This window comes from Adiantum capillus-veneris, chromosome 28 (genome assembly GCF_014529385.1).
Source record: "Adiantum capillus-veneris isolate H3 chromosome 28, ASM1452938v2, whole genome shotgun sequence".
NCBI lineage: Eukaryota > Viridiplantae > Streptophyta > Polypodiopsida > Polypodiales > Pteridaceae > Adiantum > Adiantum capillus-veneris.
The window spans coordinates 93,004,066-93,024,052 of NC_140958.1; the positions used below are offsets into that span (position 1 = coordinate 93,004,066).

At 42.0% G+C, this 19,987-nt stretch overlaps 2 pseudogenes; both read right to left on the reverse strand.

The window, feature by feature from the left end:
* Positions 1-19,987, reverse strand: part of LOC147420890 (serine/threonine-protein kinase-like protein CR4) — a 116,907-nt pseudogene that overhangs the window by 17,397 nt on the left and 79,523 nt on the right.
* LOC147420891 (UDP-glycosyltransferase 85A1-like) lies at positions 14,612-15,589 on the reverse strand (annotated as a pseudogene).

Below are 19,987 nucleotides of genomic sequence, written 5' to 3' on the forward strand. Positions count from 1 at the left end.
CATATCCATGATTAATATTTTTCCCTTTCCACTTGGAAAGTGTGAAGTCATCCTTGCATCCTCCTCATCTAACCACATGTGAGGCATTGAGGGATCAACTTATGTCAAATAATCTAAATGTAAACAAATGCCTCTTACACGATCCATCCTTCGGTTATACATGCCCCTAGCTGGGGCCGTAGTCATACAAAATCTTTGAGAGTCTTTAAAAACCTCTCTAGAAAGAATATACATCGTGCATGCACTACTCCACATATAGTCATATCCTCAACCAAGTGAAACAAGAGGTGGATTTGGCTAAGAAGAACATATCGAGGAAAAGCATCACCAATGGCACACAAGGTCTCCACGGTAAGTGTTTGAACAATAGGGATGGCATCTATTTCAATTTCTTTGGAGCTTACAAATCTACAAGTTAACACACAAGGGTACATTAATGAATATCTTACTAATTCCCCGATTTTGAAACTAGCTTCCCTCAGCTCACTTTCTTATTCCAACATATGCACATACTTACGTGCAAAATGAACTACAATGTCAAAAGAGTATAAAAAATATGAGAGAAAGTCATACACACAAATCAATATCTAAACAAAATGAGAGAGAGGATAAAAAAAGAGAGAAAGAATTATTTGTAACATCTTGTGCCAATTGTGGGACTTCAATCCATACAATTGAACGCTTCCACCTTTCTTTGCTTTTGTGAAAGCTCCCTTTAGTGACCTCATGTATCCCGTTGGTGTGCGAATAGATGCAATACAACCCTTCACTTGATCTTGATTATCTTTGGTTAGCATCCAAGGCGTTTTAGGAAGCACAATCTTTCCATTAGGGACTAGATGTGGAGTGGCAGAGGCGGGGAGACGTTTCAAGGATCTCAAATCATCCCTCGACCCCAAAGAGTATTTTTTGCCTGTAATGTGGTTCCACAGGGTGTGAGCTATATTATTGAATATGTACATGGGATCCAAGAGGTGTTGTATTTTTAAGTCCTTCCAATATGTAACCTTAAAAATATAAAGTACCTCAACATACCTTTTGGTGGAGTACTTGGGGTTGGAGAGCTATTGTAGTGCTCTTCCCAAATAGTTGCCCAATCTGCCATCGTGCGCTTTAGTGGAGTCTTTCTATTTTTTGGAGCCTTGTATTTGCTATGAATTTGAGATAGGAAACGATGGTTATTTGGATAGATTACCTTGTGCAAGGCATCTAGCCGCTCCATCACCATTTATGGCCAATAAGTAGGACATGCATTGTGGCTTTATGTGGACAACACTGCTCTCATATCACATCGTTAGAGAAAACCTTCAAACTTCAAATGATAGGGAGAGAGTAGAATGAACATAACATACCAGAAATCTCTTCAAGCCTAGGATAGTCGTGCATAGTCCACATTAGGATTCCCCTCCCAATGGCCTCTCTCATCTCCTTTGGAAGTGAAACATCGACAACGGGGATACCCTTCCATAACTCCTCCAACTCCTTGATGAGGGACTCGAGGTAGACATCAATATTCGCCACCTTGTACTTCCTTGGCTCAAGCAAAGAAAGAATATATTGCACTTCTTGGTTGTCTCCCACGGTGGAATATTGTAGTTGATGATCATCACAGGCCAAGTACTCCATGATGTAGACTTGGTGCCAAAGGGATTGACATCGTCGCTTGCCAGGCCAAGCCTCAAGTATCGAGACTCTAGCCAAAACTCTGGCCACTTCCTCTCTATGTGTCTCCATGCAGGTGAATCGACAGGGACACACATCATTCCATCATTTGAGTGGTGGTTGGCGTGCCATGTGAGAAGCTCCACCATAGACCTGCTTTTAAACATGTGTTAAATGTGAGGGATAAGTGGAAAATGCATCAATACCTTGTGGGGTAGGCACGCCCCAGTCACTCTCGTCTTGTAGGGTTCTTCTCCGTACATGAGACAAGAGGTAGCATATGCATGCTCATTGCGGTATAGTATACAATCATTGACGTACGCTTGGATGCGCTCATATTCCATGCCAAGTGCAGTGACATAAGATCTCGCTCTTCGGAGGTTCAAAGACATATGGTGACCTTTAGGAAGAATTTTGCGCATCAGACTACAACGAAAAGAGTATTAATACAAATGCAAGGGAAAGTCAATAAGAGGGTGCTATGTGTAAAAAGCCATATATAGAACTTACCTAAGGAGTGCATCTACACTTGCATTGCTTCAACTGAATTTTGCTTGCAAGTTCAGGACTTTCAATGATGCCTGGAGCACCGAGTACTATGCACCATTGTAAAGAGGTGTTCAAGCACTCGACAACAACCTATCCTCCGTTGTTGATTCCCATCGAGTGCACGCTCTACAATCCTCCTCGCACATTTTGCCTTCATGAGTCGCACATGTGCTCATCCTCAAGCTCAAAGTGTCCGTGAGACGTGTGTGCAGGAGCTGTTGGGAGAGTCACCACGCACCATGCCTTCGTCTAATATCTCTTGTCGTTGTCTTTCGGCCTTGCATGCCAAAGCACCCCCACCAAACAGAGACCAATGGGGGGCATCCTCAAGCAAGGGGGGTTGTGCTCCCATCTACTTGAGCCCTTTTTCGAGGATGCCAAAGCCCTTCGTTCTCAGATTCTCCAAAGCAATGCGCCTCAAGCGAGGGATTACACATTTTGCACTTTTCGCAAGGACAAGGGCGTTTGTCATTGAGCCATCGGTCACGTTTGGGGCCGTTTGGAGGGCCAAAGCATTCCAATCGTCTTGCAAGAACACATTAAAAAATGTGTAAAAATTACTGAAAATGTGTGAAAATAAATTAAAATTGCAAGAACACATTTTAGAAAAACCTATGATAGGAAAAGAAATAAAAGAGAGAAAAAAATAGAAATTAAAAAAAAACATGTGCTTTAAAGTTTGAATAGTTACTTGAGTAGTCCTACTATAATTTTTTAATAGTGATAGAGACAAAAGTAATTAAAGTAACAATAATAAAAAAATTATATTAAATAAATTAGCTTAGTACTACTCTAGTAATTAGATTAAAAATTATAAAGATGAAAGATAGGTTATCATGCAATCTAACGATAGCTGGGGGCGGTTTGTACCACGTCTACCTCAAGTACTTTTTTTAGCCGTTTAAAATAGAACACGGTATTAGGCACGATAATAATTGGCGTCCAATAAATTCATTTTCAGCATAGTATATCATGTTGGAATTAGGGTTGCAGAGAAATTCACACAGCTTGGAAGGAAGCTCAAGGCACACAATAGAGAGTGTGTTACTTAGTATGCAATGGAAAGATAGATAACCCTAGAGTGATGGGCATACATACAATGCATGGGGGAAAAAACCTCCTAAAGAGGGAAAAAATGCCCTGGCGGTCCTAGTGTGTTCACACACTAGGACCTAGTGTGTTCACACACATCACTACCACATGTATATGGTAACAAATCCCCCCTGGAGTGATGCGGTGAACGAGAGCTGGCACATGAGTAAAGGGAAGTGCTATGCCCTGAGGACATGATCAATCCACAAAGGGGAGTAAGCCCAAAGCCTTGTGGAAAGCTTCAAGCTTCTCAGGAGACAATGCCTTTGTGAAAAGATCTGCAAGGTTGTCCTGTGTTGGCACATAAGCCAAGCTGATCTCTCCTGTTGAGAGACTCTCCTTGACATAGTGGTAATGCACCTCAATGTGCTTTGCGCGAGCATGAAAAACTGGGTTCCTCGCAATTGCCAATGCACTCTGACTGTCACTGTAGATAGTGTTGGCAATGTCTTGTCCAACACCCAAATCAGCCATAAGCTGGCGTCTGAGCCATACACACTCAACCATAGCTGTGAAGATTGCCCTATACTCAGCCTCACAACTCGAAGTGGCCATAGTAGGTTTCTTCTTGCTCAACCATGATATACATGAACTGCCAAGCATGAAACAAAAACCACTTGTGGACACTCGCGTGTCAAAACAACCAGCCCAATCTGAGTCCGAAAAAGCATGTAAGTCTAGCGGCAATGATGGCCCCTTGGGATAAAACAAGCCAAGATGTAAAGTGCCACTAAGGTAACGAAAAATCCTCCTGACCGCCTGCCAATGCTTAGATCCTGGGCTATCCATAAATCTGCTAACTTGTGAGACTGCAAACTGAATAATTGGCCTCGTGTTGCATACATAAATGAGGCAGCCAACAAGAGTTTGGTAAAGAGTGACATCAACAGGATCTCCAGCATCATGTAGACTCAACTTCAAACCTGTTTCCATGGGAGTGGCAATAGGTTTGCAATCCTCAAGTCCAAACTTACATAGCAATGTCTCTATGTAACTTTTCTGACACAAGGCAATACCACCATCTTACTGCTTAAACTGTATACCCAAGTAATGATGCAACAGTCCCAAATCTTTCATCTTGAAAGTAGCATTCAAGTCAACGTTAAATTCAGCAATATGTCTCTCATTTGGTCCAGTGATCAACAAATCATCGACATAAAGAACCACAATGAGAAGTATATCACCCTCACGCTTTACATACAATGTGCTTTCTGTTGGACTGTTATGAAAGCTTCGTTTAACCAAATGAGTGTCAGCTTTCTCATACCAAGCACGAGGAGATTGCTTCAACCCATACAAAGCCTTCTTACATCTGCACACTTTGTCCTCTTGTCCTTTTATGCTAGGTTTCAAAGGTCAATATCTAGTTTCCAAAGAGGGGTTGACAAAGAATCTTTCGGTATTGATGCACTCCTAAAGATGAAGCAAGACTGCACATATGACTTTTTCCATGGAAGCAGGTTTGCTGGTCAAGGTACGGAGGGGGAGAAATGTTAGATCTTCAAAATGTCCCCAATTGGTCCAGCTTCTAATGTGGATCTGATGAAGCAAATGAGACAAGACAAGGATGGCGATCTTTGACGTGTGTGGATCCAGTTTGATCACACTAGATGTGTTAACGAATGGGTGACTATGACCTGTCATGTCTATGATCCAATTTACATGGCGCACCTTCACACCATTGTGGGTTGCCTTTGACTCTCTCTCTAACAATTTTTTTGCAGCATGCAGGACCTTTGGACTATTGAAACTCATGAAATGAAACAAGAAGACATGGAAACACAATGTTTGTTTTGGGAGTGCCTCAATGATGTAATGCTATCATGTGGGTGTGACAGATCTAATTTCTTTGGCTTCATGGCGGATGAATCTCAAGAAAATTGGAATACAGTTCGAATTGTTTTCAATGGTGGTGACAAGGCCAATACACTGAGCGGTCGAGAGTGTTCTTGTCTTTTCCATTAGAAGCAAAGCTTGAATCAACACACAATGAATTATGTGGTGCAAGCTTCTCAACACACACACAAAGAAATGTGTGAGAAGTAGAGACAATCATCAACAAAAGAGACTGCAGTAGCAAAGGCTCGTCTGATACGCCAATGGTGGCGTCACGGTCATTGGATAGACTGTAACATTCCATACATGGATTCATGGCTTAGTTGGTGGGAAATTTGTATTGCACATTTGGGTGTCATTATGACGTGCGTAGAAAGTAGCTCTGATGGACCAAACACTCCACGCACAAACCTTGCGGAGAGCAAGCATGGCAGCTGGCTAGTAGGGGAGGGTTTTTGTAAACGCATTTCATTATATGATGCATGTACAACCGACCTTGCAAATTCCATCTTATACAACACAAAGGCCATTTCATACAGCCATGCAAAACACATTGGGAAGGGTCCATCAATACAGAAGCTTGCGGAACACCATGAAAAACGTCCCAGTCAAGTAATAAGAGCAGTGAATGAAGCTATTGAGGGCACTCCAATGTATAAACAACCGACCTCCATTGATAGGAGATAAGGAGACATCAAGGCAACAATGCAAGCCAAATGAGGTTATCGATGTGGAAGATGATGCATCGCATAGGTCTGAGTACAACTCGCTCACCAAAGATCGCAAGAAGTGTGGAAGACCACGTAAGATCAACTTTGCAGAAGAAGGGATATCACAAACCCCAAAATGAAGTATAGGTTTGGGTAGGAAGTATGTAGTGGAACGCAAGGTCAATGAGGCAATGTGGGCCATACGAAGAGCTCCACAAGGTAGTAGAGTCACATGTAGCGGCACACCAAGAGGAGGACGGAGGTGTGGATGCAGTATTGCAAGTTCTAGCCTTGGTATACCGGCCCCATCTTTTGAAGGATATCAACAGCATCCAAATGGTGCGGTGCAGTAGTGGTTTTGCTTTTGTCTGGATCATATCTTGCATTGCCATATACTAGACTTGAACATTGAGCCGCAACCTCAGCATCCACCACACACTAAAGTCCAATTTTAATCAAACATTTCGAATAACCCCAAAATGGAAGGACGTGAGTATGTCTTTGGGTGTGTGTGTGTGTGTGATATAGAGAGAGAGAGAGAGATAGAGGGGAGGCCTCAAAGAGAGTGCCAAAAAAAAATTCTTGATTGAAATAATTTTAAAGTAAATATATCTATACTATTCTTTATTGAGCTTGAAAAATTCTCAAGCGATGGGGAGACTCCCACGCGTGGTCAAATCACTTCACTCTTGAACGTGCATGTGCAACCCAATTTTGTGTGCACGTACGTGTGCGCGCGCGTGCGCGTGTGTGTGTGTGTGTTTGTGTGTGTGTGTGTGTGTGTGTGAGAGAGAGAGAGAGAGAGAGAGAGAGAGAGAGAGAGAGAGAGAGAGAGAGAGAGAGAGAGAGAGAGAGAGAGAGAGAGAGAGAGAGAGAGAACACATCTCTATGCATCGTGTGTTGGGAGAGGAGTTTGTAGCATTTCATGGTGCCATTGAGCGTGTAGTAGATGCTCATGATTACAAGGCCTGTCGAGGACCAAAATGGCATAATCTCCCGCTCAATGTTTAGCTAGAAACAATAGCCCACATATATGATGTATCTATGAGGGCCAATACTTCTTTGCTTCTCTCTTAAATCTCCATGCAAGACCCCCCCCCCCCCCCCCCCCCCCGCTCTGCCCCTGTGTGTGTGTGTGTTGAGTAGGTTTTGTGAGGATACTCAAGTCGCTCTACTCCGCTCCTTTTCTTCAAGGGAATTGTGTCAAGCCCTAATCTTGATGATCAATATGAGTTATGAGCCTAGAGATTGCATTTCAAACTATCTTCCATTTGGCTATCAAGGTATGCTTCTACTCTCTCTCTCTCTCTCTCTCTCTCTCTCTCTCTCTCACACACACACACACACACACACACACACACACACACACACACACACACACACACACACACACACACACACACAAGTTCTCATCTAGCACAAGAGAGAGAGCATGTGTGTTGCCATCTTTTATAAAGTGATGTGCAATCGATAAATTTGTTGTTGCAAGATAGTATCTGCATGTTTAATTTTGTAACCTTCTAATATATTGTATATAGCATGTCATCATTTTTGTTTTCTTCATGCAAGAAGCTAACAGTTTCCTTATATATGCTTACAATCACATTGGAGAAAAATGCTCCATTTCTATGTTGTGTTCAATTTTTACTGGTCATCTATATGAGGTTTATCACTTGAAGAATTGGTTTTCCTTTACATGTTTAACAAGGCCACAACGAACTACGAACTTTTACAAATGTACTTTAGACATATAAATTTGTATGATGGTTCTTTCATATATAGAGTTTTTTGTTACCCTTACCAATATGAAAGCAATTGTTAGATTTTCTTGTTCAAGTTTCCTGAACTTTTTCATGAAGGCTATCCCTTTATCCCTATCTCATCTTTTGGTGTGGTTCATGTGCTCTCAATGTTTTTCCCCTTTGAAATTTTGTATTTAATGTTTTTTTACAACTTGAAGTTTTTATTGTTCCCGAATTGCACCTTGCACTCACACAAGATCTACAACCACAATTTTGGCTATTTTTTCATGAAAAAAGCAAGCACTTCAAGTGTCAATCATGGCTTTATATCAATTCACAAGTTTCGTATGCATACATGGGCACTTGCACACATGTACACACAAGGTATTACTATAGCCTTGACGAGTAAAGCATAGGACAAAGTCTAATCTATATAGGTAGTTGGAAAACAACATCTTGCTTGGCAAAGCTTTGGTTGTTGTATCTTCCAAGTGTGGTGTATTCTTGAAGCACAACAAGTTCTCGATGACAATCTTGATTGACCTTGACATTGCTTTAGTTGAGATTTATGTTAGGTGTGGGACGCATGAAACAAGTTGTAGGTCGTTGTCATCTAATGCATAGGGATAGACTCTCTCCAAATGAAATTTCATGTTTGTGATGAGCGTCATGTCCGGGATGTTAGATCTTGGACTACTCTTATTCCACAATCCACCAACATGGGCAGGCCAAGAAACTTTGGGTTATTTTAATCGAATATGTAATTAGGGCCCTCACTTCATGCAGTCATCTACACTTGCATTTTGAAGGCACAAGACATAATGCAAGAAGATAAAATGGGTGAGCACATTCACAATGAGATGAGTAGTCAAGGGCTATTGGAAAGTAGCATCATCGTGCTTGGCGGAGCTTTGTTTTTCAAGTTTTTTGTACTATTGAAAGCACGAGATTTTGACACCGCACTACCATTTTGAAATGTTGCCTCTTGGACTGGATTGGTTGTTGTAGCATATGCTCTTGGAGTGCTCTTATCCCCAGTGAGGGAAACATGGGGGAAAGGTGAGAAATCTTTGGGCTATTTTAGGGAAGACAACATGAAGGCTTCTCTCTAGACGATAACCTATGAATGATGATGAAGCTTTGGGATGCTTTTAGATGAGTTGAAGAAAGGGATTCTTTGCAATGTTGCAACTTGATGGAATTTGTCACTCTGCAAGAAGTGGACATGAGAGACAAATTTAAAATGTGATGGTAAGTGGGGCTCCTAGAAGAAAACATCATGTTTTGGCAATTATTTGGCCCACATGTACGTCAATTGTGGTGATCTTTAAAAAGGCATCGATGAGGTCTTATTATGCAAATGTTGTCTCTTGGATTGCATTGTTTGTTGCAATATATGATCTTGGTTTCCCTTATTCCAAGCAAGGGAAAGACGAGAGAACGGTGAGGAAGCCATGGGCTCTTTCTAGGGGAGGCAAAGATAGGGCTTCTCAATTAGCTTTGGGATGCTTTCAAATGAGGAAAAGGAAGGGCTTCTTTCCGGATCTCATTCATATTTTGCCTCTATGATTGCATTGTTTGTTGTGCTATATGCTCTTGGAATGTGGTTATGCCCAATGAGGGAAACACTACAAAAAGGTGAGGAAGCTCTTTGCTATTTTTAGGGAATGCAAAGCAAGGGCTTCTCTTTATATGCAATCAACTGCAAACAATGATAAGGAAGATGTGTGATGCTTTCAGAGGAGGTGAAGGGCAGTATTGGCAAGACGGTTTTAAAAGTGTTTCATTCTTTTGAAAGTATAATAAGGCTTTGAATTACTTACAATTCAAGTATGATGTAGCATCTATTGAACTACATTGAATGCAAGATATGCCCACTACAAGGGCAAGATGAGGAAGGTTTGGTCATAAGCAAATGCTAGAAGATATGCAACATCCAGATGCATTCACCTATGCTTGTGTTTTGAAGAATCATTCAAATGTGTTTCGAATAGTACACGCTATGTAGAGCTACAAATCTTCATAGCTTAAACACCAAGTTTTCCATGACTATACATACTATCTATAGACCCTGAAACAATTATCATCCTAGGAGCTCCAAGTTGTATCTCATGTCCATATGGCTACCAAACAACATTTAACAATATAAAGTTTCATGGGACAATGTAACTGCTTAAAAAATTAGCAATTACTTTAATACTTCAAGAACAAAAGAAAAATAAGTTGAGCACATGGATGGCTCTTCATTGGATTGTCTTTTTGAGATGCTACCTCCTACCTCCTACACAAGATCACTATTTATTGATAGTTGAATGGAAAACCTTATTAGAGCATTGGATAGGATAATTTATTTTGTTAATGAAGCATTCAAGATATAATTGGCACTACCTCGTCGACGCATAGAGAATGTTTGCACATGTTTTCACCTTGAAGGGGGGAGGGGAAGAGGAGGGTTACCAAAATTGGAACTTGCTTTTTCTTGGCCGCAGCAAAGTGCGGGTCTCATACTAGTAGATATAGATGGATGAAGGTCGTTCAATTTTGACCTTTCAACACATGTCATGATTTGGCCAGTATTTTATTTCCCTTCTTTTCCTTGCCATGAAGGACTTTCGTGTAATCAACAGATGATGGAATGTGTGCTCGCTTCCCCATTTACTGCGCAATGTGTGCAGTTGTCCACATGCGTGGTCACTGCTACAGTGCTAGTGTACATGCTTGTTCCCTATGTGCTTCTGCTTCACTGTACACGAGCGTTGGCTCCATCATCTATTGCTGACACCGTCCCCATTCAATGTCAAGTTTCCCATGCATTGTGTGTGCCGGCACTGCTGGGTGCATGGCACTGCAGATGGGCCATGGAGAGGTCACAAGTGGTCAAGGTACTTTGCTCTTTGCGGAGCTGCGTGGCACTCGTGTTAGTGTATACTCCCATGTAGAGCTTAGGATTGAATTGTTATGCATTGTTTGCTACTAGCCTACTGTGCATGGGGCTGCAGTGTCTCACTCTCACTCTCATTACCCAAATTAGCACACTAGAGAGTATGGACAGGTCGGGGCTGCTCAGGCTGTATCGACAATAGGCTCAGGAGGCTGGAACGGGCAAGGCAAAGTAGGAGGCAATAGCAGTGCGTTTGAGCACAAAGTAAGTGCATTGGATAGTGACTCAAGGCAAAGGTCAATGTGGGAGAGGGGTTGCACTACACGCCTATCGGCTACTTGGCTCAAGTCAATTGCATTTTGCGGCTCATAGATAGGAAATAGAGATTGTCTCCACTTTCACCTACTAAAAAACACCCATGGGGAAATATGCTCAAACCTTGCATTGTAATGGTTAGGTGGGGATGATTGACAATGACTACAATATTTGTAGTTGAGCACACATAGCAGAGCTAAACATGGGTGTAGCTTTTGATGAGTTAAGGTGATGGCAACATACTAATGGGGGTGAAAATTTTCCAACGATCACAATAGCTATATTAGAAGCACAAATTATTGCCAACTCTATAGCTCTGAGGTGTTGCATTCATATCAATATAGGGAAGGTACATCAAGTGGGATAGAAGGGTCAGTGATGGTTGATAGAGCACATGTAAGTAGGGGGTATATTACAATGAAACAAAGGTTAAGCCACTATTGGTGGTGTTTGAAAGCATAACTAGGTGTACAGGACGAGAAGAACTATCAAGAGAAAGCATGCCCCAATGACCCCCTCAATGAAGTGTTTCGACATGCTTGGCCATTTGGGCTCTGGTATTTGCCAATATGAGTTGGGATGAATAGGTAGAATTTTCATGTGGAAAGTAGGGCTCACCAACCCTACCGAGAAAATGTTTCAAGAGTTTCATGAGATGGCTCGATGATGGCACATGTTTCATCTGACAATCTTGCATTTGCAGTCATGACAACTTTTAAACTTTGCCAATCTCATTGTGTCAAGGCTTCATTGCTTGCAATCTTGTGAACATCTTCCTTGGTAGGACATGAAGATAGGTATTGATGTGCACGTGTGCATATGTGTGTGTCGTCAGTCCCACACTCTCTATTGGACTATGCATGATGAAGTTGATGGTTATAGTCGTGTGGATGAGTACCACGAGTGAATCTGAGCTTTTATTGTGCTATATAATGGACATGAAAACTTCACATTGTGAACTTTATGCCCACATTACAACGAGTTGATATTGTGTTAATTTTTTCAATCTTCTTTGGTGTGTATGTAGTATCAATTACATTATCTTTGTGCTATTTTATCATATTTAATGCTTCCTTTAGTGCTAGGCTTTGCTATGGATGACTCTGACTCTCTCTCTCTCTCTCTCTCTCTCTCTCTCTCTCTCTCTCTCTCTCCAAACACAAAAACCACGCACGGGCTTGTGTGGGTGCCTTGGATATAAATATCTCCATACCTCTCCTTCCACAAGAAGTTTTTGACAAATTCTCACAATAATTCCCACTTTGTGACTTACCTCAACATCATGAGCTTTTGTGAGGGAAGCACTGCATACCTAGCTAGGTACGATTGGGGGCAGGGGACCGCCGGCCTGGTGGGGGGGCCGGGGGTCCCTTGCCCCCAGTCGTATCTAGCTAGGTACACGTTGCTTCTCAAGCTGTTATTCATTGTAAGAAAAACATTAACATCCTAAGAAAAACACTGTAAAAGACTCCGTTTTGCTACGTGAGAAAATTTCTAAATCTTCTTGTGAATTTCGTCATGCGTTTTGCAGGCCATCGTGACTCCTCGCCTTGTTTTACTACAAATAAATTAAGCCAAAGTTTCGTAAATTATTTGCCCGGTTAGAAATAAATTAAGTCAACGCTTTGCAAATTTTACCTTGAAGGATTAAAATTTACAACCATCCACATATATTTTTTACCATTTGAGCTATCATTTGACATGTATTTATAACGCCCTCGAGCTTTGTTAAGATTTATTACAAGGTGTGTATGTGTGTGAGAGACAGAGAGAGAGATAAGACCATATTTATCGGCTTACCCTACTGACACAGGCAATTTCATCATTTTGTGCAGAATTTCTGTCAGTGCCAATTTCTGCATAACAGGTGCCTTACAGTCGGTTTGTGCTATATAGCACGTGTTGTTCCCGCTCCGTTTTTCCTATTTTTGGACAGTTTTCACATCAAGTGCAACATTTACCATGGTTGACAACAACAGAGATGTCTTCAAGATGTTTGATGTTGAGGACAGGTTGGATGGGGACAATTACCCTATGTGGGCTTATATGATGCAACACGTTCTTGTGTCAAAGGACGTCTGGAATATTGTGCAGGGCATTGATGTACGTCCTGGTTCTGAGGATGTAGGCGATGTTGAGGATGTTGCAAGTTTTGCTGCAAGGATTGCTGCTATTAGAGTTGTTTTGCCTACGACAGAACAAGTTCGTTGGGATGTGTGAAGCGCACCATAGTTCCTCACATCCGTTCAGCAAAATCTGCAAAACAGGCTTGGGATATATTGGATGGTCTTTATGCAAGTCGCAACGAGGCTAAAATCCCTTACGTAGGTAAAGAGCTGGAGTCGAAGATTATGCATGAGGAAGATGATATGGAGACTTTCCTTGCTAGTGTCAAGGATATCAATGAGCAACTTATTTCTGCAGGTGAAGTTATTTCAAACAGTTCCCTTGTGCAGACTGTTCTTGATGCCTTACCAGATTCTTACTAGAATTTTGCTAGTACTTGGAGACTTATGACCCAAGGAAATCCAAAAGTTGTCAAGTTTGATACATTATGCACTTGCCAACCATCAGGCAACTGTAACTGAGCACCGCTAGTTGTCGGTCTCAAAGGGCGATTCAATAACGTAGGGGGTGCTTGAGGCACCCCCCAACAGAAAAGTAGCAGTTGCCTACCTAATTGCAAAAGACGGACATGAGGGACCCCTTATTGGGGTATGGGATTGAATAGTTCAACGTTGTATGTTTGTACAAGTAACTATAATAGTTTAAATCCCACAAATGGCATATGAAAACGGAGAGATCTCCAGTCACTGCCTTTTAACGCGTAGCTGTAGTCCCCAACAATGGCAAAAGTTGTGTCGTCGCCATGAGTCCTCTTATTATAATGGGTACCTGCACCAGTGGTCCATCATATGATGGTTGGGAGACCCAACAATTGAGTATACATTTGATTATTCTCTTGAATATCCATCTGTGGAAGCTATGTAGTACTCATAAGATTTTTCCCTCCCCCGTGAAATCGGGTCTTCCCTAACTTTGCCTTGAAGGATATTTCATGGCAAGCCATTCTTTAGCAATAGTTTATGTCTAGAATTGCCTTGCTCCCTCAATGGCACAATCAACCAGGTCATTCAATGTCTAATAACATGCATCAAAGGGCCTTAATCCCTCATGAGCCCAATAAATCATAGCATCCAAGCTTTTATGAACAAAAAAACAAAGGGTTAGGTGATCTTGGACTTTGAGAAAGCAACACCAAAATTCAAGAGGCTAAAACCACTGTCTTCTCAAATTTTAACACAAAAGAAATCCAAGCTGATGGTGGTCTTTGAGATGGCATCTAATGCATAATGCGTCCAAAACCTTTCCATGTGGGCAAAATGAAAGAGCTCTTCCATGGGAAGCTTTTGAGCCTCAATGGGAAGGGGGAGGACCCATCATTCTGCCATCTTAACATACCTCCAAGCATCATCCGTGACAAACTTCCAATCGTCATTTGTCATTTGTAACCTGGCTGGTCCCAAAACGCCTCTGCCTGCTGATGCTCATGCTCATGCTTTGCTTAACTATTCAATCCTCGAGATCTACATATTATCGCTAACGGTGAGCTTTGTTAAGATTTATTTCAAGGTGTGTGTGTGTGTGTGTGTGTGAGAGAGAGAGAGAGAGAGAGAGAGAGAGAGAGAGAGAGAGAGAGAGAGAGTACAAATTAGGTCTCTGCTATGAAGGCTAAGACCATATTTATAGGCTTACCCTACTGACTAGTATGCTAGATTAAGGCCTCTAGAAAGTGGCTAAGATTAGCCTGTGAGGAGCCCTTGTCAGAGAGTACTGCTTCTCTCACAATCCTTTGAAGTTGAAGAGAGTTCTCTCTCAAAGCCTCACCATCACCACCCAGCAACTCCACAATCACTTTCTCTACCTCTCCTCTCTTCACAAGGAGTGTGCCCTCCTCTGTGAGCTCCCTCTCGAAGCTGAGCGCGACTCGCCAAACATCCGTCATGTATTTAGCATTCATCTGCTGCTCGGAGAACCCTCCAGGCCAAGCAAGCATCGGAACACCGCCACTAATCCCTTCCAGAACAGAGTTCCATCCACAATGTGTGAGGAAGGCGGCGACACTCCGATGCTATAGCACTAGCAGTTGAGGAGCCCATGACACAACCAATCCTCTATGTCTAGTTCTCTCTTTGAAGCCTTCTAGCTTTGCAAGGGTTACAGCATCCACATCCACTTGGAGAGCCCATAAGAATGGATGCCTGCTCGCCTCCACCCCGGCGGCCACTTCTTCCACCTACATCGCCCGTCGCACCCGACAACCACATCATTATGACGCAGAGAGAAAAGAATTGCAACTCAATGCCAACATGCAAAATTACCCGTTCTGCTGCCAAGTGAACAATACTGCCAACGGATATGTACAACACCGACCGATCCTCCTGCTTGTCTAGCCACTCCTTGCAACCCATACCCTCGGTCCAGAGGCTCGTCCCCATCGCCGGCGCTGTATGCATCTGGCCCGAGAAGAATTGCGGCGGAAGCAACGGTCCAACAGGCCAAAACTTCAAACCCATGCACCCTTGAAATGCATGCACAACGTCGAGCTTGTATGTGGTGTTTGCAAGGTGCCATTTTGCACGTTGTGGCACGCCGGAGTTGAATCGCTTAAGAGACCATTGGAAAAAGAAATCAGTCGGTGATCCATCGATAGATTGCAAGAAAGACGGCAGCTCGCAGGCTTTCAATGGGTGCAAACCAGGAATGCAGTCCACCAATCTTTGGGTTGAGTCACTACTCATACCTGGAGACATCCATATGCATGCTCTTTGAAAGGTAGCAGGCAAAAAAAAGAAGAAGCTACCATAATAACCCAGGCTGATAGCTTTTTTTGACTACCCAAAGGGCAAAAATTAAAAAAAAGTTAAGTTATATTTTTAAGCATTTTTTGATAGGTAAAAAATGTTGATTGGTTGAAATAAGATAATGGGCACTCATTGAAATGAAGTGTGTAAATCTAATGATAGACATGTCTTGAGTTTTGAAATATGAATGAATGTTCATATATCAAGGAAAAGACTTTGGGTAGCCTAAAGCTTTTAAAAACATGAAACGTTGATAGCCTTATAGTTACATGTTAAATGATAAAGCCTTAGAGGCTCCACAAATCCCAAGAGTCACCTTTTCTTTACCCACCTTTTCATTTTGAAATTTGAGAAGTTTCTTTATCCGCCTTTTCACTTGAGGTAATAGACTAAAGAGTGACCTTTTCTTTACCCACCTTTTCATTTTGAAATTTGAGAAGTTTCTTCATCCACCTTTTCACCCGAGGTAATAGACTAAGTTGTCATTTTTGTTGGTTAAAACTTTATGGAAGAAACTTATCCTTTAGAGCTTTAATATTTAAATATTTTTTGTTTTTATTTTTAAAGATTTTTAAAAGCTAAATTTAGAATTTAAAGATATAGAACTTTTAAAGTAAGGTCTCCAATGAGGATCTAGAGTTTTTTTTATATCTATACTAATAGATAATGGGGGAGGAGATTTCGGCTTCTTTCGACACGTGTTCGAAGGAGCGTGATCCGGCAGTGTGTCCTGGCATGCGGTAGCGAACACAGTGTGCCCTGTATGACTCAGAGAGAGAGAGAGAGAGAGAGAGAGAGAGAGAGAGAGAGAGAGAGAGAGAGCTCCGTACTGCTCCCTGTGTGACACACATAAACATAGAGAGAGAGAGCGCGCGCGTATGCGCCTTGCGTGAGTCAAGGAGAGAGAGAGAGAGAGAGCGCTACGTACTGCCCCAGTGTCCCCGGCGCGACACACAAGGCCTAAACGGTTGCCTGGCTAGACTTCCTCACGTCAGCTCACGGAGACGGAGAGAGAGAGAGAGAGAGAGAGAGAGAGAGAGAGAGAGAGAGAGAGAGAGAGAGAGAGAGAGAGAGACTGGCGCAAGCCTCAAGGACTGGACTTCCTCACGCCGGCTCACAGAGAGAGAGAGAGAGAGAGAGAGAGAGAGAGAGAGAGAGAGAGAGAGATAGATTTTATTATCGTCCTCGGAGGTCAAATATGACCTATGGGACCAAAGTTACATGTGATGTAGTATGTGTATGGCTGATGAGTGACTCTCGATGCTCCAAAATTGTAGTGATGAGAGTCGCAATGGAGAGCCCACACTTTGGCTGGGAGAGAAAAGTGTGTAGGTCTAAGTTATGGCTGAAAATGTGAGAGAAGCAAGTTCGGATGTGATCAAAAGCTGAGCACTCTAGTAGTGTGTGGTACTCAGACTCTCGAACTTGCAGTGAGCATAATGTGCACAATCGATTTGACTCTTCTCCATTGCCCCAACGCCCTATTTCGCATCGAAGGAAATGGAAGCTAAGCCGAATTGCTACGATAGTGCGTATCGCGGACAAGGGAATATGCTCAAGCATGTAAGTGTGAGTACGGTTTCCTCTCTCAGCGAAGAACATGGTTTTGTAGTTGGGGGCAATATAGGTGGTGTAATGTATGAAGCGTGACCCACCGGATTTCTCCCAAGCCGTAATACATTGGCGTTGTAGAAAAGCTTCATTCACTTGAGAGTCAATTGAAGCATCATGTAGCAAGTGTAATGCATCCCATCTCCCAAACCACTTCTTTATGTCTTGCATCCATCCCGTGCTCAAGATCTTGCTTTTATGCGTCTTTTGAACTTTTTTGCTTGCTTCCCATGCAATTGTAGGAAGTCGATGTGAGGGGTTTTGATGCATCTTTATCATGTACTCCACAACCCTTTCCATGCCCATAACCTCAATTGGAAGAGATCCCGACTCAAGAAGTAGGAGCATATATGGTGTTTGTGTCTTAACTTGGAGAAAGTTTGTAAGAAAATGCTTTTGGACATTCTCAAACTCTTTCCAAGTAGACTTTGAGATGCTCCCGCCCCACACTTCAACTCCATAAAGAAGAACCGGTGTCACCAATGCATCAAAAAGATACTTCTTGAGAACCCAACACTTGATGTTTCCCGCATTACACATGTTCTCAAATGCATAATATGCTCTCTTTCCCGCTTCCAAACGACGCATAGCACATTCATGCCACTTGTGATTGGATGGAACCTCAAGGCCAAGGTACTTAAAGCTCTCAACAACTTCAAGTGTCTCGTTGTTGTACACAATGCATGGCTTCTCCTTATGGTTGGTTTTCACAAGCATAACCTTTGTTTTGGATTCATTTACAATTAGCCCACTATGCAAGCAAAAGTTCTCAAGGACAACCATAAGCTTTTGTGCATCTTCTAAAGTGTGTGCTAGAAGCACTACATCATCCGCATACAACAAAAGCATGATTACCGCATTGCAAATAGTGACCTCTTCAATGCCTTCTTCTTGCATAAAGTCAAGTACCATTTGTTCCAATTGATCGATGCATAGACCAAAGAGAGTTGGTGACAACGGACATCCTTGTTTAACCCCAATAGTGCTTACAAAAATTTCTGAAATTTCTCTTCCCATGCGCAATTGACAAATCACCTTCTCATAGATTCGAAAAACCGCAAGCATAAACTCACTTGGCACTTGGAGTTCTTCCATCCTTCTCCACAAATTGTTACGTGGAATCATATCAAAGGCTTTCTTAAAGTCCACAAAACAACAATACAATCGCTTGCCTTTCAACCGACTTTCCTCCATGAGAACACGAAGAGTGACAAGATGATCAATGGTGCTATGGCATCGACGAAAACCCGCTTGTCCCTTTGCACGCTTGTCATTCTCTTCAGCCCAATCACTCAATTTCATCTCCATTATGCACCCAAACAACTTTGCCATAAGAGACCCAATCATTATAGTCCGGTAGTTGCTTACATTCTTTACATCCCCTCCTTTATGCAAAGGCTTAACCCAATTAGTACTCCAATCATAAGGCATACCATGTTGAAGTGCAAGGTTGAACATATCACACATCCACTCATGGGTAAAATCTCCCGTCCATTTGATCATCTCCGGCTTGATACCTTGAAGATCTCCCGCTTTGCGAGTGGCCAACTTTTCAAGCCCACCGCATACATCCTCAATAGTAAAAAAAGACGGCATACATGGGAGTGAACCATAAAATGGCATTTTTTCAGTATTTTCTTGCTCATATAATTGCCTACAATGTGTGTACATATCCACTAGACTCAAGTTACCAAAATTCTCAACCCGCTTGCCTCTCAAGTTTCTCCAAAATCTTCCACATGCATGTGCCTTTTCTTGGGCTTGAAATTCTTGTTGCTTTACTTCCCATCTTCTTCTCTTCTTTTGAATCAATGCCTTGTATGTATGCAAATGACTTTGATAGTTGTCTTTGTCCATAGTTGCATCAAGCTTTATCAAGGACTTTCGAGCATCTTGACATTCTTTATCAAACCACCTTTTGCATGATCTATCTTTGTTGATACCATGGAGATGCTTTATGGCAAAGCATTCTTCCGCACAAGAACAAATAGCTTTCTTGAAAGCTTCCCATTTAGTTTCCAATGGTGTATCACATTGAATCTTTGTCATCCATAATTTTTGCTCAACCATTTCAATGTATATTGGTGCCCGTTTGAAATCCATACATAGTGATAACTTCTCTTTCCTTTGGCTGAGATTATCATGCTTAGTTGCTTCTCCACATGAAAGGTCAATACATAAGGTGCAATGGTCGGATTCCGGGGTCCATTGACCAAACATAAAACTCTTTATGCGATACATGATGGCTTCAGAGAGTAGCATATAGTCAATCACACTATCCCCATTATGTCTTCTACATGTAAATCCATTGGTTCCACTCCACAAAGATACACCATTGGCAATGAGCATACCCGTGCTATTACACATGTGTAAAAGTAACTTTCCATAGTGATCCGGCTCTTTCTCATCCATTGAAGTACGATCATACAAGTGAAATTCCTCCAACTCCCTTGAAATGTATGGCATATCAAATTGTTGAGTATCATGTTGCAATGTTTTTGTGCGAGCATTCATATCCCCAAATACAATAACATTACCTTCACCTTTGAAATAAGCAATGTCCTCTTCCAAATCAGAAAATGGTTGATCTCTATCCATGCAAGCGTAAAAGGGAGAATCATGATGAGGAATGTAGCAACCGGCTACAAAAATGGGTGCTCTTTTTGGTGTCATAATTTTCAGCCATACATAACGTTTGTACTTGTCATCTTTCACAATTGATAC